Source organism: Miniopterus natalensis, chromosome X (assembly GCF_054644295.1).
Source record: "Miniopterus natalensis isolate mMinNat1 chromosome X, mMinNat1.hap1, whole genome shotgun sequence".
NCBI lineage: Eukaryota > Metazoa > Chordata > Mammalia > Chiroptera > Miniopteridae > Miniopterus > Miniopterus natalensis.
The window spans coordinates 75,595,147-75,616,956 of NC_142103.1; the positions used below are offsets into that span (position 1 = coordinate 75,595,147).

The 21,810-nt window shown below is 42.4% G+C and overlaps 4 pseudogenes; 3 read left to right on the top strand and 1 right to left on the bottom strand.

Annotated features, from left to right (window-relative positions):
• Positions 1-6,754: 6,754 nt before the first annotated feature.
• On the bottom strand, positions 6,755-7,297 carry LOC107541447 (centromere protein M pseudogene; annotated as a pseudogene).
• A 3,026-nt stretch (positions 7,298-10,323) lies between these two features.
• Positions 10,324-10,902, top strand: LOC107541446 (RWD domain-containing protein 4 pseudogene; annotated as a pseudogene).
• Positions 10,903-11,028: 126 nt separating this feature from the next.
• Positions 11,029-12,167, top strand: LOC107541356 (small ribosomal subunit protein eS26 pseudogene; annotated as a pseudogene).
• Positions 12,168-19,760: 7,593 nt separating this feature from the next.
• LOC107541357 (small ribosomal subunit protein uS2B pseudogene) lies at positions 19,761-20,663 on the top strand (annotated as a pseudogene).
• Positions 20,664-21,810: the final 1,147 nt, after the last annotated feature.

The following is a 21,810-nucleotide window of genomic DNA, read 5'->3' on the forward strand; positions in this document are numbered from 1 at the left end:
AAAAAGAGTTCATAGAGGCCAAAGTTGAAGATATTTAAGAGATAGACACTGGTGGTGAATTGTTGACAGAAGCCTAAGTGCAAGGTCAGACCAGTGTAGCTCTGGCCTTGGAAGAGTTTACAGAGGCTTGGGTTTGAGGTCAGACCTGAGAGGCATTGATAGTGTAGGGTCTGATAACTTTTCCTTCTCCCCTCTAGGATCTTTGGCTGGTCTAATAATTAAATTGACAGAAGACAGATTAACAGGAGAAAAACAAAAATTTAATAATGTGTTAAACACAAATTTTATTTAAAAGTTTTGAAAGGGTTTATTTGGACATTGCTAGTGTCAAGGTAAGAAACATTCAAAACTGTAGAGAATTTTTGTGAGTTTATTTGAGCCAAACTGTCGACAATTGCCAGGAAGCAAAATCTCAATGGACTGAGAAAAGGCTCCAGAGAATGGTAGTTTTGCACCTTATTTTATACTTTACAATCAAAAGAGAAGACTTAAGTGCGTGCATGAAATCCATTGGTGATAGATTAGGGAAGTGGAAGAAAGCAAAGTGTGGAGGGTAGGAGAGGATCCTCTGGGCTTGGATAAAAAGTAAAATAATAGACATATACATCTTTTACTTAGTTGGGTACAAGAAAGTTAACAGTCAACAATTAACACTTGATAACAATAACAATGAGGGTATTTATGGTCTCTGGTCTGGAGAGGTTGTCCAGCCCAGAGGGGTCCGGAAAAAGGGAAGTTACCTTGACATTCCAAAGGTATGTTGTCATAGATGCAAAAGACGACAGGCTTAGTTAAGGTAAAGATTGACTTTTGTCTGGGAAGAGTCTAGCCTATGACATGACTACCTGCCATAAACTGCTTTTAGTTAAAAAGTTTTAATTTCAGACCATCCTTTGTGGTTACTTTAGGTCTCTGAGTTTGCAAGGCCACTACCCAGGCCTCCCCCGAGCTTGTCAGGTTTAGCATGTGGCCTCTTTTCATCCACAGTAGCAAAAAAAAAAAAAAAAAAGACCAGTCTAGAGGCATGGAGTCTAAACCACCAGCAGCATGACTAGATAGAAAAGACAGACATGTCCGTTGTTCCAGAGTTTTCCAAGTGTTTTCATACACTGAGTAGGGGAGAGGAAGGTGTAAGCCATTCTGAAAGGCTTTACATTAGTTACACACAAAGGGGATGGGGAAAGGTGAAGTGGGACTAGTTCTGGGATAGAAGCAGCAGATTCCATAAAGCTTTTGTAAACAAGAAGCGGAGGCTCCTGGGGTTCCATGGAGCCTAGCTATTCTCTTTTTTTATAATCTCGGAAATAGCCACTGAGTTTAAGCAGTCTTTTGTTGCTTTTGCACTGCAGTTGTGTTAATGCAAAAAATCATTCAAACCTGTGAAGAATTTTTGTGAGTTTATTTGAGCCAAACTGTCGACAATTGCTGGGAAGCCAAAACCTCAACGGATTGAGATAATGCTCCGAAGAACGGCAGTTTTGCACTTTGTTTTATACATTACAATCAAAAGAGGAGATGTGAATGTTACATGAAATTCATTGGTGATAAATTAGGGAGGCTGGAGAAAACAAAGCAGGGAAACCTCTGGGCTTGGATAAAAAGTAAAATGATAGATACTTCTTTTACTTAGGTGGGTGCAGGATAGTTAACAGTCACCAATTAACTCAGTAACAGTAAGGGGATTTGTGGCCTTCGCCAACCAGTGCCTGTGCTTTGAGGGGTCCAGAAAAAGGAAAATTACATTGACATTCCAAAAATATGTTATCTTAAATGCAAAAAGACAGTAGACCGGCTCAGTTAAGGAAAAGATTGACCTTTGTCAGGGAAGATACCAGCCTATGGCATAACTACCCACCATAAACTGCTTTTTAGTTAAAAAGTTTTAATTTCAGACCATCCTTTGTGGTTACTTTAGGTCTCTGAGTTTGCAAGGCCACCACACAGGCCTTCCCTGAGCTTGCCAGGTTTAGCATGTGGCCCCCTTTTCGTCCACAGTTGTTAACCGATTAATTCCTTTTAGTCTCTTCTTCCACCCTCCGCCCTGATGCAATTTTATTTATGACATCAGAATTTTCTCCTTGTCACATGCATACCTCCAGTACACAAGGAAGAGACCCAGGAAAACAGTAACTCTCTGAAATGGTTAAAACCATTACTTTAAATATGATCTTCAGTTGAAAACAAAAGATGTTAGGGGTGAGGATGTCAGTTATGAGAGGCTATCAGGAAAAGTGCAGTAAACAAGGGTAAAGTTGTTATGCAGATTTTAGTCCTTGCCTTCTCCATTGATAGGGGTTTCTAAAGATTGAGTCACCCCCCACTCTTCCGGGTACAGCTAGGGAGACACCCTTACAAATGGAGATTTTCCTTACAAATGTAAATATCTCCTTACAAATGTCTCCTTACTTGTTTATCTGAGCTCCTGCGGTGTATGCTTTTTCTTAAAAACAACCAGCCTAAAATAATGCTTATGCCAAAAAGACATATTTTGGGATGGAAAATTCTCCTCTCTTATAGTAGGTTTCCAGTCCAAACAAGATAGCACAGACCCATTTCTCTCGGTTCCTTCCTGCTAAGCACAACTATCAACCCTGGAAATAAAACAAGAGACAAAGGAAAACTATGAAAGGTAATAAGAAGAAGGTGAGCTCATTTAGGATCCCAGGACTGTAGGAACAGCACAACAGCAGGGCATCTTATGTCCCCCCACCTAACAGAAGAAGGCAATTCAGGCCCAGCATTTCCTGATGCCCAACCTAGCAACACAAGACAACTCAAGTAGGCTCCCTTCCTCCCTGGATCAAAAGGAAGTCCCTCTGACAACATAAGGCAAGCCTCATTCCACAAGCGGGTGGATTGGGAGTTCACTCTCAAGCAGCCATAAGAAATGCTCTCTTCACTGGGCCTGAGACTCCTCTCCCCCATCAGTACCCCCGGGGCAGGCAGGGGGAATCTGCAGGAAGGATGCAGTCACAGCAAGAGGCCAGACCTGGAAAACTTCTTTTACCTTAAAGGTCCCTGTGGGGGGCTAAAAAAAAAATACTTTTTCTCCCACCTTCTGAATTCTTCTAGCTGGGCCAATAATTAACAGAGACATATTAACAGGAGAAAAATAATACAAGCGCTTGGGGAATTCACATAAGTACGAAAATTCCAAAGACAGCATTGGGTATATATTACATTTTTGGACAAAGGAGAAAAGGGGGAGATGGAGTCTTAGATTTCAGAAGTAAGAATGGGCGATTTGAGGAAGAACTGAACATACAGGGCATTAAAATTCTTTCTAGGCAACTCAGAAACAATGGGATACAGGGGGCATCTAGCTAACAGACTTGGAGTCTTCCAAACTAATGCTACTGTGAAGATTCTTAAGGTAATTAAGTCAAGGCTCCCTTCCTAAAGCAGGTTTCTTTGTCTCAATCTCTTGAGCAGGAAAGGGGGGGAAAGTCAAAGGCTCAAGTCTTGATTCTTAATAAACAGCTTAAAATCATTATCCCAAAAAGGCAGCTTCAGGGTGGCAAAACTTTGGCCCCTTTATCCCAAAGACCTAAAACTCCCTTCTCCCAACTGGAGGTGTGAGGCTGGTGGGTGAAACTGACAGGAAAGACCCAAGAAGATGGCCAGATTTGGAAAAGCCCTTCCCTCCCAGAGGCACTGGGGCAGGCAGGCGGAACCATCCTGGCCCAGCTTGCCTACTTTGATCTTTCAGGTCTAAGATTCCCCTTCCCTGATTAGAGACAACTGGGCAACCAGAAGGCACTGGACAGGGGAGCCCATCAAATCCTTCTACCACCAAGAAACACCGAAGGCTTGTATTGTAGAAATCGGTCCTAAACCCTCAGGCAACACCAGCAAAGACTAGTGGGAGCCCCAGAGGCACCATTTAGACCAAACATGAAAATAACACCACAAAGGCTCTGAAAATTAAACTGTTTTTGGAACTACAACACAAAAACTAGACCAAAACCTGCAGGTTAAACCTAAACAGGGTGACTAGCTGCTGAAATAAAAGATTTTAATAGGACCCAGAGTCTCCTAACATCATACACAAATGCCTAGGATACAATAGAAAATTATCCATTATTCCAAGAACCAAGAAAAATTCACAACCTGAATGAGAAAAGACAATGAACTGACGCCAACACTGAGATGACTCAGATGTTCAAATCATCTTGTTAACGCAAGAAACATTCAAACACGTGAAGAATTTTTTTATGAGTTTCTTTGAGCCAAACTGACGACAATTGCCGGGAAACAGAATCTCAATGGATTGAGATAATGCTCTGCAGAATGGCAGTTTTACACCTTGTTTTATGCATTACAATCAATTACAATCAAAAGAGGAGATGTAGTGGATTACATGAAATCCACTGGTGATAGATTAAGGAGGTGGGAGAAAGCAAAGGGGGGGGGGAGACCTCTGGGATTGGATAAAAAGTAAAATGATAGACACACACTTCTTTTACTTAGGTGGGTGCAGTATAGTTAACAGTCAGCAATTAATTCAATAACAATGAGAGGGTTTGTGGTCTTCGAAGAGCCTTGCCTGTGCTTTGAGGGGTCTGGAAAAAGGAAAATTACTTTGACATTCTGACGCTATGTTATTATAGATGTGAAAAGACAATAGACAGGCTCAGTTAAGGCAAAGATTGACCTTTTTGTCAGGGAAGATATCAGCCTATGGCATAACTACCCACCATAAACTGCTTTTTAGTTAAAAAGTTTTAATTTCAGACCATCCTTTGTGGTTGCCTTAGGTCTCTGAGTTTGCAAGGCCATCATGCAGGCCTTCCTTGAGCTTGTCAGGTATAGCATGTGGCCCCCTTTTGTCCACAATCTGATAAGGATTTTATTATTATTTTTTAAATATATCTTTATTGATTTCAGAGAGAGGAAAGGAGAAAGAGAATTGAAACATCAATGATGAAAGAGTTGTCATTGATCGGCTGCCTCCTGCAGGTACCCAACTGGGGATCGAGCCCATAACCTGGGTATGTGCCCTGATCAGAATCGAACTGTGATCTCCTGGATCCTAGGTGAGTGCTCAACCTCTGAGCCACGAACAGCCAGGCTCTGACAAGGATTTTAAAGCAGCCATCATAAAAATGTTCCAACAATCAATTACAAATTCTACAAATTATCTTGGAACAAATGAAAAAGGAGAAAAATCTCATCAACAAAATAGGAGTTATTTAAAAAAAAACAAAAAACAAAAAAAACAAATGGAAATTATAGAACTGAAAAATACAATAAAAGAAATAAAAAAATTTCACTGTATGGGCTCAATAGTAGAGTGGAGATGGCAACTGATAGAATGAGTAAATTAAAGACAGATCACTGTGGCTGGGTAGCTCAGTTGGTTGGAGCATCGTCCTGATACACCAAGGCTACGGGTTCGATCCCAGGTCAGGGCACGTACAAGAATCAACCAACAAATGCACAAATATGTAGGACAACAACAAATGGATGTCTCTCTCTCTCTCTCCCTCTCTCTCTCTAAAATCAATAAATTAAAAAAGAATATAAAGACAAATCAGTAAAATTCACCCAAACTGAACAAGAGAGAGAAAATTGACTGAAAATATTGAACAAAGATTCATAGACCTGAGAGACAATTAAAAAAACAGCATTCATAGCATGGAAGTCCAGAAGGATAAGAGACAATGAGGCCAAAGAGTGAGTTGACAAGGACAAATTAGAGTGAGTTGACAAGGACAAAATTTTTCCCCCTCCATTGAGTGCCTACCTGGCACTGTGCTAGGCATTGACACAGTTTATTAAGAAATATCAGCCCATGAGCAAGCACAGGAAGTAATACCAGCTCAGGCCCTTCGCTGTCATTTCATTCAGTACCCACAGCGCAACAAGGGAAAACGAGATCATTTCACCCCGGGAAACTGAGGCTCCAAGAAGCAACAAGCAGGTTCTCTAAGAATAGCAAGGCCCAGATGTGGAGTCAGACTGGGCTCACAGAGGCCACGTCCCCTCCCCTCCCCTCCCCTCCCCTCCCCTCCCCTCCCCTCCCCTCCCCTCCCCTCCCCTCCCCTCCCCTCCCCTCCTCTTAAATGTTCTGAGTCAGTTCATCTGCAAAATCAAAGTGGTGGGTGAGACATGTTAGTTTCTAACTGTTTTTAGCCACAGACCCTTTGTTCAAATTGTTATGTCCGAGAATCAGATCCCCTATGCGGTGGAAAGACAATCACTCCATAGCTGATAATGTAACAGCAAAAGGGACTTTTATTCCAGCTAGCTGGGGTTTGGTTGTATCCAACGCAGTGGAATTCTCACTCGAACCCCGATCCAAATTTACAACAGGCTTATATAGGGCTACAGTGAGCAAGCAATCGTTGTCCTTGCAAGGGTTGTAAATTCTTTAGGAAGGGTGGGCTCAGGATGTTTCTCAACCACAGGCGCCTGAAGCTTGAGTGCGCCTGGTATTCGTCAAACCCACCGGTTTAAGTTAATTCCTGGAACTGCCTCCACCCTCTGCAGTTTACTGAGTCACTCATGTATGCCTTTTGTCCTGCCCCGGGGCTTGGGGGCCTGCCTCTGTCTTGGTGGGTCCTCACAAAATGAGGTCTTGAGGGGAAATGGACCGTGGCTGATGGGTAGAGACAAGGCTCTGCTGGAGTGAGTGTGGGAGTGGCAGGTGGGCTGCTCCCACCAGCGGGGCTTCCCGCTCAGCACTCCTCCGGGGAAGTGACCGCTGACCCAGGGCCTGGCAAGCCTCGACCAGGTCTTCAGCCAGCGGCCCTCACAGGTCCTCCAGGAAGAGGTTCTCGGAGCTCCTCATCAGGGGCAGCAGGTTCAGGGCCAAGACGCAGGGCACGCGGCCGGCACAGACCTGCAGCATGCGGACCGGGCGCTGTGCCATGGTGACCCGAAAGCCTTCTACCTCCAGGTCACAGAAGAGCAGGGGGCTCCCTTAGGCTTGGGCCAGCTTCAGCACGGTGTTCCGGTGGATGCTGCAGTGACTCTCCTGCCCGGCGCCCGTGGCGAGGAAGCCCACCTTCCCCAAGAAGGAGGTCGCATCCACATGGTACTGGGACTCCTCCACGTCCTGCAGGCTGTGTTTGCTGTGCAGGTTGACCACGAACACAATGAGGTCAATTCGGGGGCGATTCACACTGGAGGGCAGAGGGAGGGAATGTGCCAAGTGGACCTTCAGCTTGGAGGCGCAGTCCTCCTTGAGCATCAAATCAGCCAGTTGCTGCAGAAGAGCATCCTCCGTGCCCACCAGCAAGATGGTGGCCGCGTTGAGGCCAGGCAGCTGATCCTGCCACCGCAACACCGACATCCCAGGCGCAGGTCCCAGGCGCAGGCCCAACCGCCGCTGGGGCGGTGCGCGCCTCGCTTTCCAAGGACAAAATTCTGATGTCCTAAAAAATTACAGCAGGCCAAAGGGTGGAAGGAAGAGACAAAAGGGGTTAATAGTTAACAAATGCAGTGCAAAACCAACAAAAGACTGCTTAAACTCCGTGGCTATTTCCGAGATTATTTAAGAAGACAGAAGAGTCAGGGTCATGGAACCCCGGGAGCCTCCGCTTTTTTGTGTTGTTTTTTTTCTTGTTTACCCAGGAGCTTAACAAAAGGACTTTGCAGCGGACTCTGCTGCTTCTATTCCAGAACTGTCCCACTTCACCTTCCCCCATCCCCTTTATGTGTAGCTAATGTCAATCCTTTCAGAATGGCTTACATCTTTCCCCCCTACTTGATGTATGAAAACTCTTGCAAAACTCTGGGATGAAGGCCATGTTCATCTTTTCTACCTACCATGCTGCTTGCTGTTGGTTTAGACTCCATGCCCAAGACCGGTTCTTTTTTGTTTGGTTGGTTTTGGTTTTGGTTTTTGCTAGCAAGGGCTTAATAAACTCCTTTTTAAAAAGGCTTGAAACTGTGAAATTTTTTGTTTGATAGAGTAAATAATTATTGAAATGTCCCACATTTGGCAAAATACACAAGCCTATAGATCCAAGAAACTGAGGGAATCTCAACAGGGTATACCCAAAGAAATTCATGACAAGATATATCATAATTAAATGTTTAAAAACTAAAGACAATGAAAATAATTTGAAAGCAGCCAGAGGGGAACAAAGCATTACTTTTAGGAGAATGTCTATTTATTTATTTATTTATTTATTTATTTATTTATTTATTTATTTTAAATATATCTTTATTGATTTCAGAGAGAGGAAAAGAGACAGTTAGAAACGTCAATGATGAGAAAGTCATTGACTGAGCCCGCAACCCGGGCATGTGACCTGACCAGGAATCGAACCCCGATCGCCTGGATCCTAGGTCGATGCACAACCGCTGAGCCACACCCTGCCGGGCAGGGGGAATGTCAATTTAAATGACAGCATATTGGGTGGAGGGTGCAGAGATGCTATTAAATGGCAGAAATTTGCAATTAGTAGATAAATAAGTTTTGGAGCTCTAATTCACAGCATGGTAAATATAGCTAATTATAATATATCATATACTTGAATGTTGTTTGGGAGGAGGAAGAAACTTCTCTATCCTCAAGGTTCTTTTGATTGGTTTAATAATCAAAGAAATAAGAGACAGATCAGCAAGAGAAAATAACAAAATTTAATATACAGGGAGGGGCAAAAGTAGGTTTACAGTTGTTTATATGGAAAATAATACAATAATTAATATATAATAATACAAGAATAAACTCTGTGTTTCACATACTCACAACTGTAAACTTACTTGTGCTCCAACTGGATATAGAACTGGTGACCTTTTGGTGCACGGGATGACGCTCAACCAAGACACACCGGCCAGGGCATAAAGTGATCTCAAAACCTGAAATACCCACAACATCTACGATGATGTTGGAGAAATACCCTAATGGGGATGGCAGTACTCAGAAGAGTGCCACAATAATGTGGAAATGGTTTGTACAGAATCATGCTGCCTGGGGAATGCAAGGAGGAAATACAAGCAGGGAGCTCTTTTCCCCTGAGACTGACTGCAACTGCGTGAGGAGCTGTTGGATTCTATTGTCACTTAGTGCCCTATAAATGGCTTTCAAATGACAAAGAGCTGCTTGGTTTATGGAGAGCAGTTCCAAGGTGAATGAACAACATCCTGTTTGGAAAGCCACCACCCTGAAGAAGATAAAAACAGATCAACCTGGTGGTCTGAATTTCGTGCTTTTTCCAGCAGTTATGGAAGACCTGAATAGTGGTAAAAGCCTATGTTTGGCTTTTTACTGACGCTTGGGCAGTGGCCAATGGCCTGGCCCTATGGTCAGGCAGGAGGGCAATGGAAACCTGGCCTATTAAAGGGATGTCAGTGCAGGGCACAGCCTTATGGGAATGTGAGGGGTGCTTTAAAGTAGGACATGTTGATGTCCATCAGAAGAACTCCTTTCCAGGTTTGGAAGATGATTGGCATTGACAAACAGATATCCCCATGTACTTGCTTAAGATGGCCACCTGGGTCCATGAGATGAGTGGACATGGGGGTCTGCAGCAATGCAAAGGTGGGCTGAATGTAGACATTGTCCTATTGTACCCTCTGAGTCACAAAATGCCAATAACTGTTCTGTCTGCCAAGAAGGGAGACAGAGAGTGCAAATGGCTATGTGGTAGATTCCCTGGGGGGGAAGGCCCAGAACATAGTTGGCAAGTGAGACTCTGGTGGCCCTATGGGGCTACAAATAAGCCTTGACAGGAATAGACATGGACTCTAGACTGGGCTTTGCTTACCCAGTGGTAAATGCAAATGCTTGGAGTATTAGGAAAGAATTGGGACAGAAGATATTGCACCAAGTTGGATGTGGTGTCTGAGCATATCTTCAAACTGAGGAACACACTTTACAGCTGATAATGTCCAACAATGGGCAGAGATACCTTCCTCAGAGTAATATTTTGATAGAGAATTAGAACAGGCAATTAGCCAGCCGGTGTGGCTCAGCGATTGAGCATCGAGCTAGAGATAGGGGTTTGATTCCCGGTCAGGGCACATGCCCGGGTTGTGGGCTTGATCCCCAGTTGGGGGGGGTGCAGGAGGCAGCAGATCAATGACTCTCCCATCATTGATATTTCTATCTCTCTCTCTCTCCCTTCCTCTCCTTAAAATCAATAAAGATATACTTTAAAAAAAAACAAAAACAGGCAATTAAAACAGTGATTATCTGACCAGTGCCTGCAGAGGCCAGGGGTGCACTGACTGTTCTCTGTGGTGCAACTGGTGTTCCTCCTGCAGCCAAGGGCGCTGAGCAGGGATGTCCCAGCCTCAGGACCACTGCTTGGGCTTTCTCTTTGTAGTCTTGAATGCAGTCTGCCCAGGAGGTGCCCCACTACCCCTTTGATGAGTACCAATGAGGACAAGGAGATGGAACTGGAAGCATTATGTTCTATATATGAAGAAGATGAAAGTTTCCGGGAATTAAGTCCAGTTTCATTTTAATACAATATAGGTGAAAATGGTGATCCCAAAGCCTTCTTAATAGAGATTTCCAGCACAGAAACATACCCCCAGACACCTCCAGTTATATCTATGAACATGTTTTTTTAAAACAAAACAAAACACCACCACCATATTCTCACCTGTAAAGCAAAGCATATTAGCCAAGTTACAGAAAGCAGTGGAAGTTAGTCTCAGCACCGCTATGATCTACATGTTGTTTGAATATGCCAAGGCCAATAAAGAGCAGTTCAAGGACACTCACTATCCTATTAATTCTATGACATCCATAAGCAATATCATTTCAGTTGAAACTCCTCATATAGCCCCATCAAGTAAGAAAAAAGACAAAAGAGAACAACTTTCAAAAGCCCAGAAACAAGCTGGCAGATAAAATGTCACAAAGGAGAACTTCCTCTAGGATGGAACTGGGTTGATGTGGTGAAGCATTTAAGCAAATCTGGCTCTAAAGATGATGAATAGTGTTTGGCATTTGAAGCAAGGGAAGAGCGTCCTTTAAAAAGTGAGTTCAAAATCTTTCATTACTCTTTTCTGGTATTGTGGTGGCTTTTTATAAAACAATTTTTTTGGTATGTTTCTTACGTAAAAATGTTTAAAGTTGAAAGTTCATTAAGAGATTTGGTTGTAGCCCAGTCAGCAGTTGAGCATTGACTTATGATCCAGGAGATCACAGTTTGATTCCCGGTCAGAGCATATGCCCGGGTTTCGGGCTCGATCCCCAGCGGGGGGGGGGGGGGGGGGGGCGTGCAGGAGGCAGCCAATCAATGACTCTCTCTCATCATTGATGTTTCTCTCTTTCTCTTTCCCTCTCTCTTCCTTTCTCTGAAATCAATTAAAAAAAATGTTTTTCAAATTATTTTCACAAACTTCCTTAATAAAAGGTGAAAATGTGACTGTTTAGTATACTTTGGAAGCCTTTTATGCTTTGCCAAAGGACAAATACGGAGGATAATAAATAATCAATGTTAATTTATATGATCTTAGTCTAGTGGATGTGATAATTTTTTAAAAGAAGTATGAAGCCCTTTCAAAAACTCTTGTCCCAGGGGAATAGAATACTTTTCATCTTAATAAAGTATTCAACTCTTCTTTCTCTTAATTACTGAAGCATAAATTGCTTCAGAGAAATTTAAGTACTGGTATTTGAGCTTTACACATGATATTCGTTGTAGTTTCTTTTTATTTTTCAAGGGTAAACTGCTTCTCTTTAATAAGTGAATATTTGTTTATATTTTTCTCTTGGTTTGGGTCACGATGTTTGATCATGAAAGCTTTCCATGGTATGTGGAATAGGAGAATATAAAAACGAGTCCGCCAAATACATTAAGAAGCATCTGAATAGAATTTCCAGTTCCTCTCTCGCAGGTCCTCATTTCCAAGGTGACCAAGAAAAGAAGGAACAACGGTCGTGCCAAAAAAGCCCGTGGCCATGTGCAGCCTATTCGTTGCACCAACTGTACCCTATGTGTGCCCAAGGACAAGTCCATTAAGAAGTTCGTCACTCGAAACATAGTACAGGCTGCAGCCTTTAGGGGCATTTCCGAAGGAGTGTCTTTGACACCTATGTGCTTCCTAAGCTGTATGTGAAACTACATTACTGTGTGAGCTGTGCCATTCACAGCAAGGTAGTCAGGAATCTTTCTCGAGAAGCCTGTAAGGACCAAACACCCCCACCCCGATTTAGACCTGCGGGTGCTGCCCCACCACCTCCACCAAGGCCCATGTAAAGTCCTTAAGGACTGAAGAAAAGTTTTCTGGAAAAAATAAATGGAAATTGTACTTTACCAAAAAAAAAAAAAAAAGAAGAAGAAGAAGTTCCAGTTACAATTTAAAACATTTCTCTGTTGCATATACTAAGATGAGAGTAAAAGATGCTTTAATATTTAATTTTTGTATTGTTGGAGATGATGGTTTTAATAAATTTCCATTTATCTGCTATTGTGTATTTTTAGTTGTTTGGTAACCGAGGTCGTCTAAATGATTTAACATAAAACCACATTTCAAGGTTTGTTTCTTTTCAAATATTCAAATGTATTTCTCAACCTAAGCATCTTTGTAGTAATAGACAGAAGTATTTCAAATGTTGAACTGTAGTAAATGTTTGATTTTTTAAAAATCATTAATAGAGAAAACTATTAGTACAGTTTTACCAGGGAGTTATTGATGTCTTTGTGCGATTTACAGTGAGTCTGCTTCTCAGATTTAAAAATAGTTAGAACTGCTGTGGCACCTAGAAGGGGAGATTGTTGGCTCCTCAGTTATACCTGTGCAGCTTGGGTCTGAGTTTTTAAAGAAAAACTAAGTTTTAAAGAAGTTTCCTTAGTATAAGAGCAGCCTGAGTTGTATTCATGATTTTTACTGGGTTAACATTGACTTTAGTCAAATCATTTGAATTATTAAGTAAGTATAATTATTGTGAAAAAGTTTAATCTCATTTTCGAAAGCCGAGTAACATTTTATTTCTTGAAATAATGTGATACAGTGAAACATTAAAATTCAGGGCCACTGAAATGTGCCCTTTGTCCCTGGCTGGTGTGTCTCAGTGGTTAGAGCATTGGCTGCCCACTGAAGGGTTGCAGGTTCAATTCTCAGTCAAGGGCACTTTCCTGGGTTGAAGGTTTCTCTCTCTTTCTCTCTTTCTCTTCCTCCCTCCCTCCTTCCCTCCCTTCCACTCTCTAAAAATCAATGGAAAAAATATCCTAAGGTGAAGATTAACAACAACAAAAATCCTAAACATGTACTCCAGCAATTGTATTCTTGGGCATTTATCCCAGAGAATATATATGTCAATAGCCAAGATCTAAAAACAGTCCAAGTGTCCATCAGTAGATGAGTAGATAAAAAAGCTGTGGGACATTTACACTATAGAATACTATTTCCTGTAAATACAGAGAATATGTATGTTATATGATTTTTTTTTTAAAGATAGAGGCCAGTGGTTTATTTATTTATTTTTAATATATATTTTTATTGATTTCAGAGAGAGGAAAGGAGAAGGAGAGAGAGAGACAGAAACATCAATGATGAGAGAGTCATTGATCAAACCCACAACCCGGGCATGTGCCCTGACCGGGAATCGAACCCCGATTGCCTGGATCCTAGGTCGACGCTCAACTTCTGAGCCATGCCTGGCCGGGCAAGATATATTTTTTATTTTTAAATTTTATTTATTTATTTATTTATTTATTTATTTATTTTTAAATATCTTTATTGATTTCAGGGAGAGGAAAGGAGAGGGAGAGAGAGACAGAAACATCAATGATGAGAGAGTCATTGATCGAGCCCACAACCCGGGCATGTGCCCTGACCGGTAATTGAACCCTGATCTCCTGGATCCCAGGTCAACGCTCAACCGCTGAGCCACGCCCGGCAGGGCAAGATATATTTTTTAAAAATAAAAATAAAATAAAACTTGCTCTGTTCCTTTTACTGTTTTCTGTAATGTCCTCCAGACAAAGGCCATTCATCCCTACATCAAGACTTGTATTATGTGACTTCTCTTCATATCTATTTGCAATTTGTGATTAAATGCCATATCTTTCATGACCTGTGCCTTTAATAGCACCAACCTCCTTCTCTCTCTTTGGTGGCAATCAGACCACACTATGTTATTGGATTCTTTTGTTTTTGAACTTTTTGATATCTCAGTCTTTGATGCCTAACTGAGATGGCATCACTGGATGCTTGGGGGAATGCAATCTGATTCTTGGAAAAACATGCAACAGTCTGATCAAAAGTTTTGCATCCACATAACAAAGGCCTCTAACTTACCAGGCTTCATCTATCTTTTAGCAAATCCCTTATTTTATTTTTAAATATATCTTTATTGATTTCAGAGAGAAGAAGGGAGAGGGAGAGAGAGAGATAGAAACATCAATGATGAGAGAGAATCATTGATCAGCTGCCCCCTCATGCCCCCTACTGAGGATCAAGCCTGCAGCCCCGGCATGTGCCCTGACTGGGAATCGAACTGGGATCTCCCGGATCATAGGTCGACACTCAACTGCTGAGCCACACAGGCCGGGCTTATTTTATTTATTTATTTTTATTTTATTTTTAATTGTATTCTTCAATTACAGTTAACATTCAATATTATTTTATATTAGTTTCAGGTATACAGCATAGCAGTTAGATAATCATATAATGTACAGTGATCTCCCCAGTATTTCTAGTATGCACCTGGCATCATACATAATTACTACAATATTATTGACTACATTCCCCATCCTGTACTTTACATCCCTGTGACTATTTTGTAACTACCAATTTGTACTTTTTAAAAAATTTATCTTTATTGTTGAAAGTATTAGAGATGTCCCCTTTTTTTCTCCCCATTGATCCCCGCCACCCCACATCCGTCCCACCCTCAGACCTTCCCCATACTATTGTCTGTGTCCATGGGTTACTCATTTATTCATATAAGTTCTTTGATTAATCTCTCCCCACCCACTCTCCCACCCCCACCTTCCCTCTGAGATTCCTTAGTCTGTTCCATGCTTCTATATCTCTGGACCTATTTTGTTCATGTTTATTTTGTTTATTATATTCCACATATGAGTGAGATCATGTGATACTTGTCTTTCTCTGACTGGCTTATTTCACTTAGCATAATACTCTCCAGGTCTTTCCATGCTGTCCCAAAGGGTAAGAGATCCTTCTTTTTTACAGCTGCATAGTATTCCATGGCTTAAACGTAACACAGCTTTTTTATCCACTAATCTCCTGATGCACACCTTGCCTGTTTCCAGATCTTAGCTACTGGAAACTGTGTTGCAATGAACACAAGGATGCATAAGTTCTTGCTGATTAGTGTTTTGGGTTTCTTAGGATATATTCCTAGAAGTGTGATCACTGGGTCAAATGGCAGTTCCATATTTAATTTTTTGAGTAAACCCCATACTGTTTTCCATAGTGGCTGCACCAGTCTGCATTCCCAGCAGCAGTGTACTAGGGTTCCCTTTTCTCTACATCCTCACCAGCACTTGTCGTTTGTTAATTTGTTGATGGCAGCCATTCTGACAGGTGTAAGATGAGCAAATTCCTTATTTTATCATTTTATTCGTAATCTTTTGCCAATTTTCAGCACCAAATATAACTAGCATGTTTTCAACTTCAAGTGACAAAAACCTAGACAAAAAGTAGTGATTAAAACCTTCCCACCATGTCTTTTTGGGCCAAAATTGTATCACAATCCCATTGCTAAAACAGTCACTAGCAAAGGAAATGTCTTTATCAGGAAAGATTTAGACTGGCTCCCTAAGCTTCAAGCAAGCTGGCAGAATCCACACGGCAGCCTCCCTTGGGCCCATCCATCTTGGATGATGTGTCAGTTCTCCACCCAGGAGGTTCCTCTTAGCCACACTCACCCAAAATGTGGATGAACTCTCCCTCCCTCAAATGCTCTGTGCCTAAATTTGATCTTCCTCACCTTACCCTGCCAGTCTCCATGACACTCATTTTCTGCCAAGCGTTCCATCTCTGAGGGGCGAGATCTCCAGACCTCAGGGTGATCTGCCAAACTTTCTAAGGGGAGATCCCAGGTTTGCATTGCCAGCGCCCTCACTGTAGTTAAGGGGTTGGCTTATTGCTAGGAGTTTCTCTATGGCTAAATTCCAGTCTGGGGACTTAAGCTGCTTTATTCCAAACAGGGCCCTAAATCCCAGGCCTAGGTGCAACATCAGTTCTCAAACTGATCACCATTCCCAAGCTTGAGTACCTCTACAGACTAGGTGGCCACGCACACCAAGGGGAATCTCCCATTTGACTCCACTCTCAGAATCACCTTTACCCTGAGTGGTAAAAATTAGTCTCAGTGTGGCACTCTCAACCCTTTCTGGGTCTCCACGTGGACATCTGGCCTTATTCTGAGGTGGAGAGTAGGGCGGTATGACACAGAAGAATCTATTCTGACTTGACCCCTTCCTGCTGACCCCTTGCCCACTGCTCAGTAGCTTTGTCTCGAGGCTCTCAAGAGATCCAAGTCCATGTCCCCTGTCCCTATGTCAGAGTGTCAGGCTCAGAAAACCCTGTGATGTGCGGTGTCAGTGTAAGAGAGGTGGGAAGTGGTCTCTTTTTCCCAGTTGCCCAGACAGATTGTGCATACTGAGGGGAGAGCACAGTGCTGCAGGGACAGAGTTAGGTGTGGGGAGACAGCTGAGGGCCAGCTCAGGGAAGAGAGAAAACAATACAAGGGACACAGGGTCAGGACACAAATACCCTTAAGCCTTCTCCCTCAGGCTACTTCTCTTCTCCTTCAGAAACTATCCTTCCTTTCTCCTCTCTCCTTCATCATCTCCCAGGCATCCTTCCTTGCTCCTGCAGGACCAGTAGGTCTGTGTTCTCACCAACCTTTCTGGCTGTGGCTCACATGCAGGGCCCTGGGGGATGAGAGTTTTCCCTCTTAGACATGAACACACACCTCTCATGAGTGGCCAACATTCATTGCCACCACCCAGGACGTTGGAAAACACGTTGAGGCAAGAGCTAGAGTTTCAGGAAGTGGATCATGGAGTCCTTGACACCTATTCACTGAGATTTGTCATCCATGAGACTGTGGACACCCACTGGGGGCACAATGTTCATGGGGTCATGGGCTCATGGGCTCACGGCTAAGAGGATTCCAACTTCTCCAAGAAAGTCCCTGAGAGCCCAAGCTGTGGGGCATCTGGGCTTATAGCTGGTGGAGTGCTATGAACACCCTGTTGCCTCTGAGTTGGTCCAAAGCCCAAATAAGCTCCCACTCCCATCTGCCTCTCATAATTTCCTGTATAGTTTTTTTGTTCATTGAAACATATTTCGCCTATAACTTTGCATCCCATATAGTTTTATATACATCACATTTAAACTTACAAATGAAACAAAGTGTTATTCCTGTTTTTTATATAATTCTCATAACTCCATTGCCCATGCAAGGTATTATTTTTAAAATGTTTTGGAAGGATATATTAATAGCCTCTTACAGACATAAGAAAAATGTCTATAATGAATGCACACCAAGCATGATATTATCTCTAGAAAGGTTGCCAGCATTTAACAAGAATTTTTACAGGAAACTCTATTAGCTGGGAAAGAAAAATACAATAAGAAGTATGATTTTTCTTCTTGAATCTTGTAATTTTTTCAATGGTGATTTTAACTGTTGGAAATTACAAAGTTTTAGATTCTTCGAGGTTAATTCTCCTGACATTTTTCAGATCTAGTAGTCTAAAAAAATGGCATATTCCTCCCCAAAGTACAAAGAAATGAAATTCTTTCTTCTGCCTTTTTCCTTTTTTTTCTTCTCTCATTCTTCCCATTTACTCCCATATCTTATACTTTCCTTCTGTTTTCTTTTTTTAATATATCTTTATTGATTTCAGAGAGAGGAAAGGAGAGGGAGAGAGATCAAAACATCAATGATGAGAGAGTCACTGATCGGCTGCCTCCTGCATGCCCTCAACTGGGGATCGAACCCACAACTCTGGCATGTGCCCTGACAAAGACTTGAAGCCCAATGGCCTGAATCCTAGGTCTACGCTCAACTGCTGAGCCTCGCCCGGCCGGGCTCCCTCTGTTTTCTAATGTGTCCCTATAAGAAAATTTCACTTCATGGAAATATTACCAATAATAGAGTTTTTAAAGAAAATCCTGTTCTGGCCAGTGTTGCTCAGTGGTTAGAGCGTCGGTCTGAGCACTGAAGGGTCTTGGATTTGATTCCTGGTCAAGGGCACATACCCAGGTTGCAGGTTCTATCCCCAGCCCCTGTCGGAGTGCTTGTGGGTGGCAACCAATTGATGTGTCTCCCTCACATAGATGCTTCTCTCTCTCTCTCTCTCTCTCTCTCTCTCTCTCTCCCTCCCTTCTACCCTCTCTTTAAAAAAAAATGGAAAAAATACCCTCTGGTGAGGATTAACAAATAAAAATAAAAATAAAATAAAATAAATCCCGTTTATACCCAGCTTCACTGATTGCAGAGTTCACCTGGTCAAATGAGCCCAGTGTGCTTTATAATAAAGGTTGAATATGCCATCTCCCCCCCCATCTCCAAAAAAATCCAGTTTTGTTTAAAACCTGGGAAGAGTGTGGATTTACTCTGCACAGAAGAATATAGAATAATCAGGTTATCCTGTGTTAGCAGAACTATAGAAGTTTGGGTAGTAATATTGAGTTAAATGTAAGTCTCTGGCAACAGAAAGCTGTTTTACTCACACAACTTGAGGTGTCACAAAAAGTGACTATGAATATGCAGCAAATATACAAAAGATAAATGTCAGAATGCAAAAGACCTTTAAATTTAAATGTATATGATTATTCTATTGAAAAGCATAAAGACTTTACCTTACACTTATCCTTTTATCATAATACTGGAGTTAAATGTGAAGCCCTTATTTAGCTTTTATCCCAATTTTACCTATTTGCTTCTATATTTTTATTAGGAGAATTCCACATGAATGAGAAAACATTTATTTTTGCTTCCTAATATTTTATTATTCTTTTTTTTTTTTTAACCGTCACCAGAGGGTATTTTTTTCAGAGAGAGTGGAAGGGGAAGAGAGAGGGAGAGAGAGAGAGAGAGAGAGAGAGAGAGAGAGAGAGAGAGAGAGAGAGAGAGAGATGTGAGAGAGACACACACATCCAGACCAGGGCCAGGGATTGAGCATGCAACCGAGATCCTTGGTCGGATCCAATCCGAAAACCTTTAGTCCGAAGGCCGATGCTCTAACCACTGAGCAGAACAGGCTAGGGCACATCCTAATATTTTAAACAAAATATTTTCCATTTGAACCCCATCAACCAAGATTTAATAAGACAAACTTACAGCTAATGGTACCACTTAAAATTCTATGTTCACTAGTCATCCATGCCTGGACTGTCATTTTCTATAAAATGCTAGTAAGTTTCTAAGCTACAAGGCCTGCATGTTCATGTATAAATTGTAAGCAAATGGCTAGGACATGGTGCCCTGATCACAATGCTTTTCTCCACATAGGTCATATAGTCAAGGCTTGAGCACAGTCATCCGAGTCCTGGCAGAAAGCCCTGTGATCCTCCTCTGGAATATGGCAGTCCTTTGAGAAGCTGTCACTGGGCTGTTTCTCATCTGCCTCCCTATGTCCCCGAAGCCTTGCTATCTTGTTGGAGATTCCCACAATGCTGTTTCTGATCTGTCCCCACTGGTTCAAGTGAGACGTGGAACTTTCTGCTTTAATGCTCCCTTAGGGTACAGATGCAGATTTCTGTGTAAGTCCATAAAACTGCCTGGTTCCTTTCCTCTCTACCCAGAGAGGGACCCATATGGCATTGTTCTCAGTTCCTACGCAACTTAAAAGGAAACTTTTACAATGTTTGGAGCCCTTGATGTCCTGAAAATGAAGGAGGAGGATGTCCTTAAATTCCTTGCAGCAGGAACCCACTTAGGTGGCACCAACTTTGACTTCCAAATGGAAAAGTGATGGCATCTGCATCAGAAATTTGAAGAGAACCTGGGCAAGCTTCTGCTGGCAGCTCATCACCTTTTTGCCACTGAAAACCCTGCTGATGTCCAAGAATACTAGCCAATAAGCTGTGCTGAAGTTTGCTGCTGCCACCAGGGCCACTCTTATTGCTGGCTGTTTCACTCCTGGAACCTTCACTAATCAGATCCAGACAGCCTTCTGGGAGCTGGGACTTCCGGTGGTTACAGATCCCGGGATGACCACCAGCCTCTCACAGAGGCATCTTACTTTAACCTGCCTACCATTGGTCTGTGTAACACAGATTTTCCTCTGCACAATGTGGACCTTACCATCCCATGCAACAACAAGGGGACTCAGTGAGTCTTATGTGGTGCAAGCTGTCCCGGGAAGTTCTGCCCATGCGTGGCATCATCTCCAGTGAGCACCCATGGGAGGTCATGCCTGATCTCTACTTCTACAGAGGCCCTGAGGATACTGAAAAGGAAGAGCAGGCCACTGCTGAAAAGGCTGTGACCAAGGAAGAGTTTCAGGGTGAATGGACTGCTCTAGCTCCCGAGCTCATTACTGTTCAGCCTTAGGTCACGGACTGGTCTGAAGGAGCAGGTGCCCTCTGTGCCCATTTAATAGTTTCCTACTGAAGCCTGAAGTGCTCAGCCTGCCACTGAAGACTGGTCGGCAACCCCCACTGCTCAGGCCACTGAATGGGTAGGAACAACCCTGAGTAGTCTTGAGCTGTTCTTCCACAAACTCAAAATGGAAATAAGGTTGACAGAAAATAAAGTTTCTTAAAAAACAGCTGTGTGGCTATAGTTTAGAGAAGGGTTCTCAATGAGAGTGACACAACACACATGCTGTCTGTTGTCTAGCCACTCTGTGTTAGTGTCATCCTGTAGAACTAGGCATATGGGGAGAAAAATTATTTTCTCTGACTTTGCTTTTACTGTCAGTGGAAATAATAAGTCCTTATAATTCATCGTCTTCTTACCAGCTGAATCTATAGAAATATGACAAGGTAACTTAACTATTGCTACTTAGGGACAGCTTGACTACTGACAAATTGGCACCCAATGTGGGACCAGTAAAGTCACAATGCCTTCTTACAGAAAAGACATAGGAGTTATACAGGCCAAGTTAGGGAACATGAGGAGACTCCCTGTAACCTGGCAGTGCATGCTCTTTTTCTTCTTAGGGCACTGCTACTTGCAAAAAACACTCATGGGGAAAACTCCGCCCCCACACACACAATTTGTCACCAGTGGGTGAGTCAAGATTTAATGCAAGTACCTCTACCCTCTGATGTCCAAAGCTTTCACTATATAGATGATGTCTTCTTGGTTGGGAAGTCAAAAGCCTTAGTCTCAGCAGCCCTGACTATGGTGTTGTGGGGGAGGAAAACAATTTTTCTTTCTATCCTTTTTAAGTTCTTCTGGCTGGGCTAATAATTAAATTAACATGAGACAGATTAACAGGAGAAAATCACCAAATTTAGTCTGTATGTACATATAGCAGTGCCATAAGAATATGGGATCTGAAGACAGACCAGACAGTTAAGACCTATGTACCACCTTGAGCTAAGGAGAAAAGGGGGTTGCGGTTTGGGACTTCAAAGGGCAGGAAGGCAATTCACATGGAGTTAGAAAAGCAAATATTTGGTAAATAAATGTTTGCTGGGTCATCTTCAAGGATGGAACACAGAGAGAACTTTGATCAAACTGGACTTGCTAGGTTCCTCCCTGTCCATTACACTTAGTTCATATTAAACTATGGTTATCTATGATGATACCTCCCTTCCTGAAGCAGGTTTTCTATCTAAATTCATTTAGACAGTTAGGGGAAAGGAGAAAGTTTTTTCTGTGTCTTTCCTTTCTTAAATATAACCTGAATCAATATCCCAAAGTCATATTTTGGGGTGGCAAACTAGTACCCCTCAGTGTCA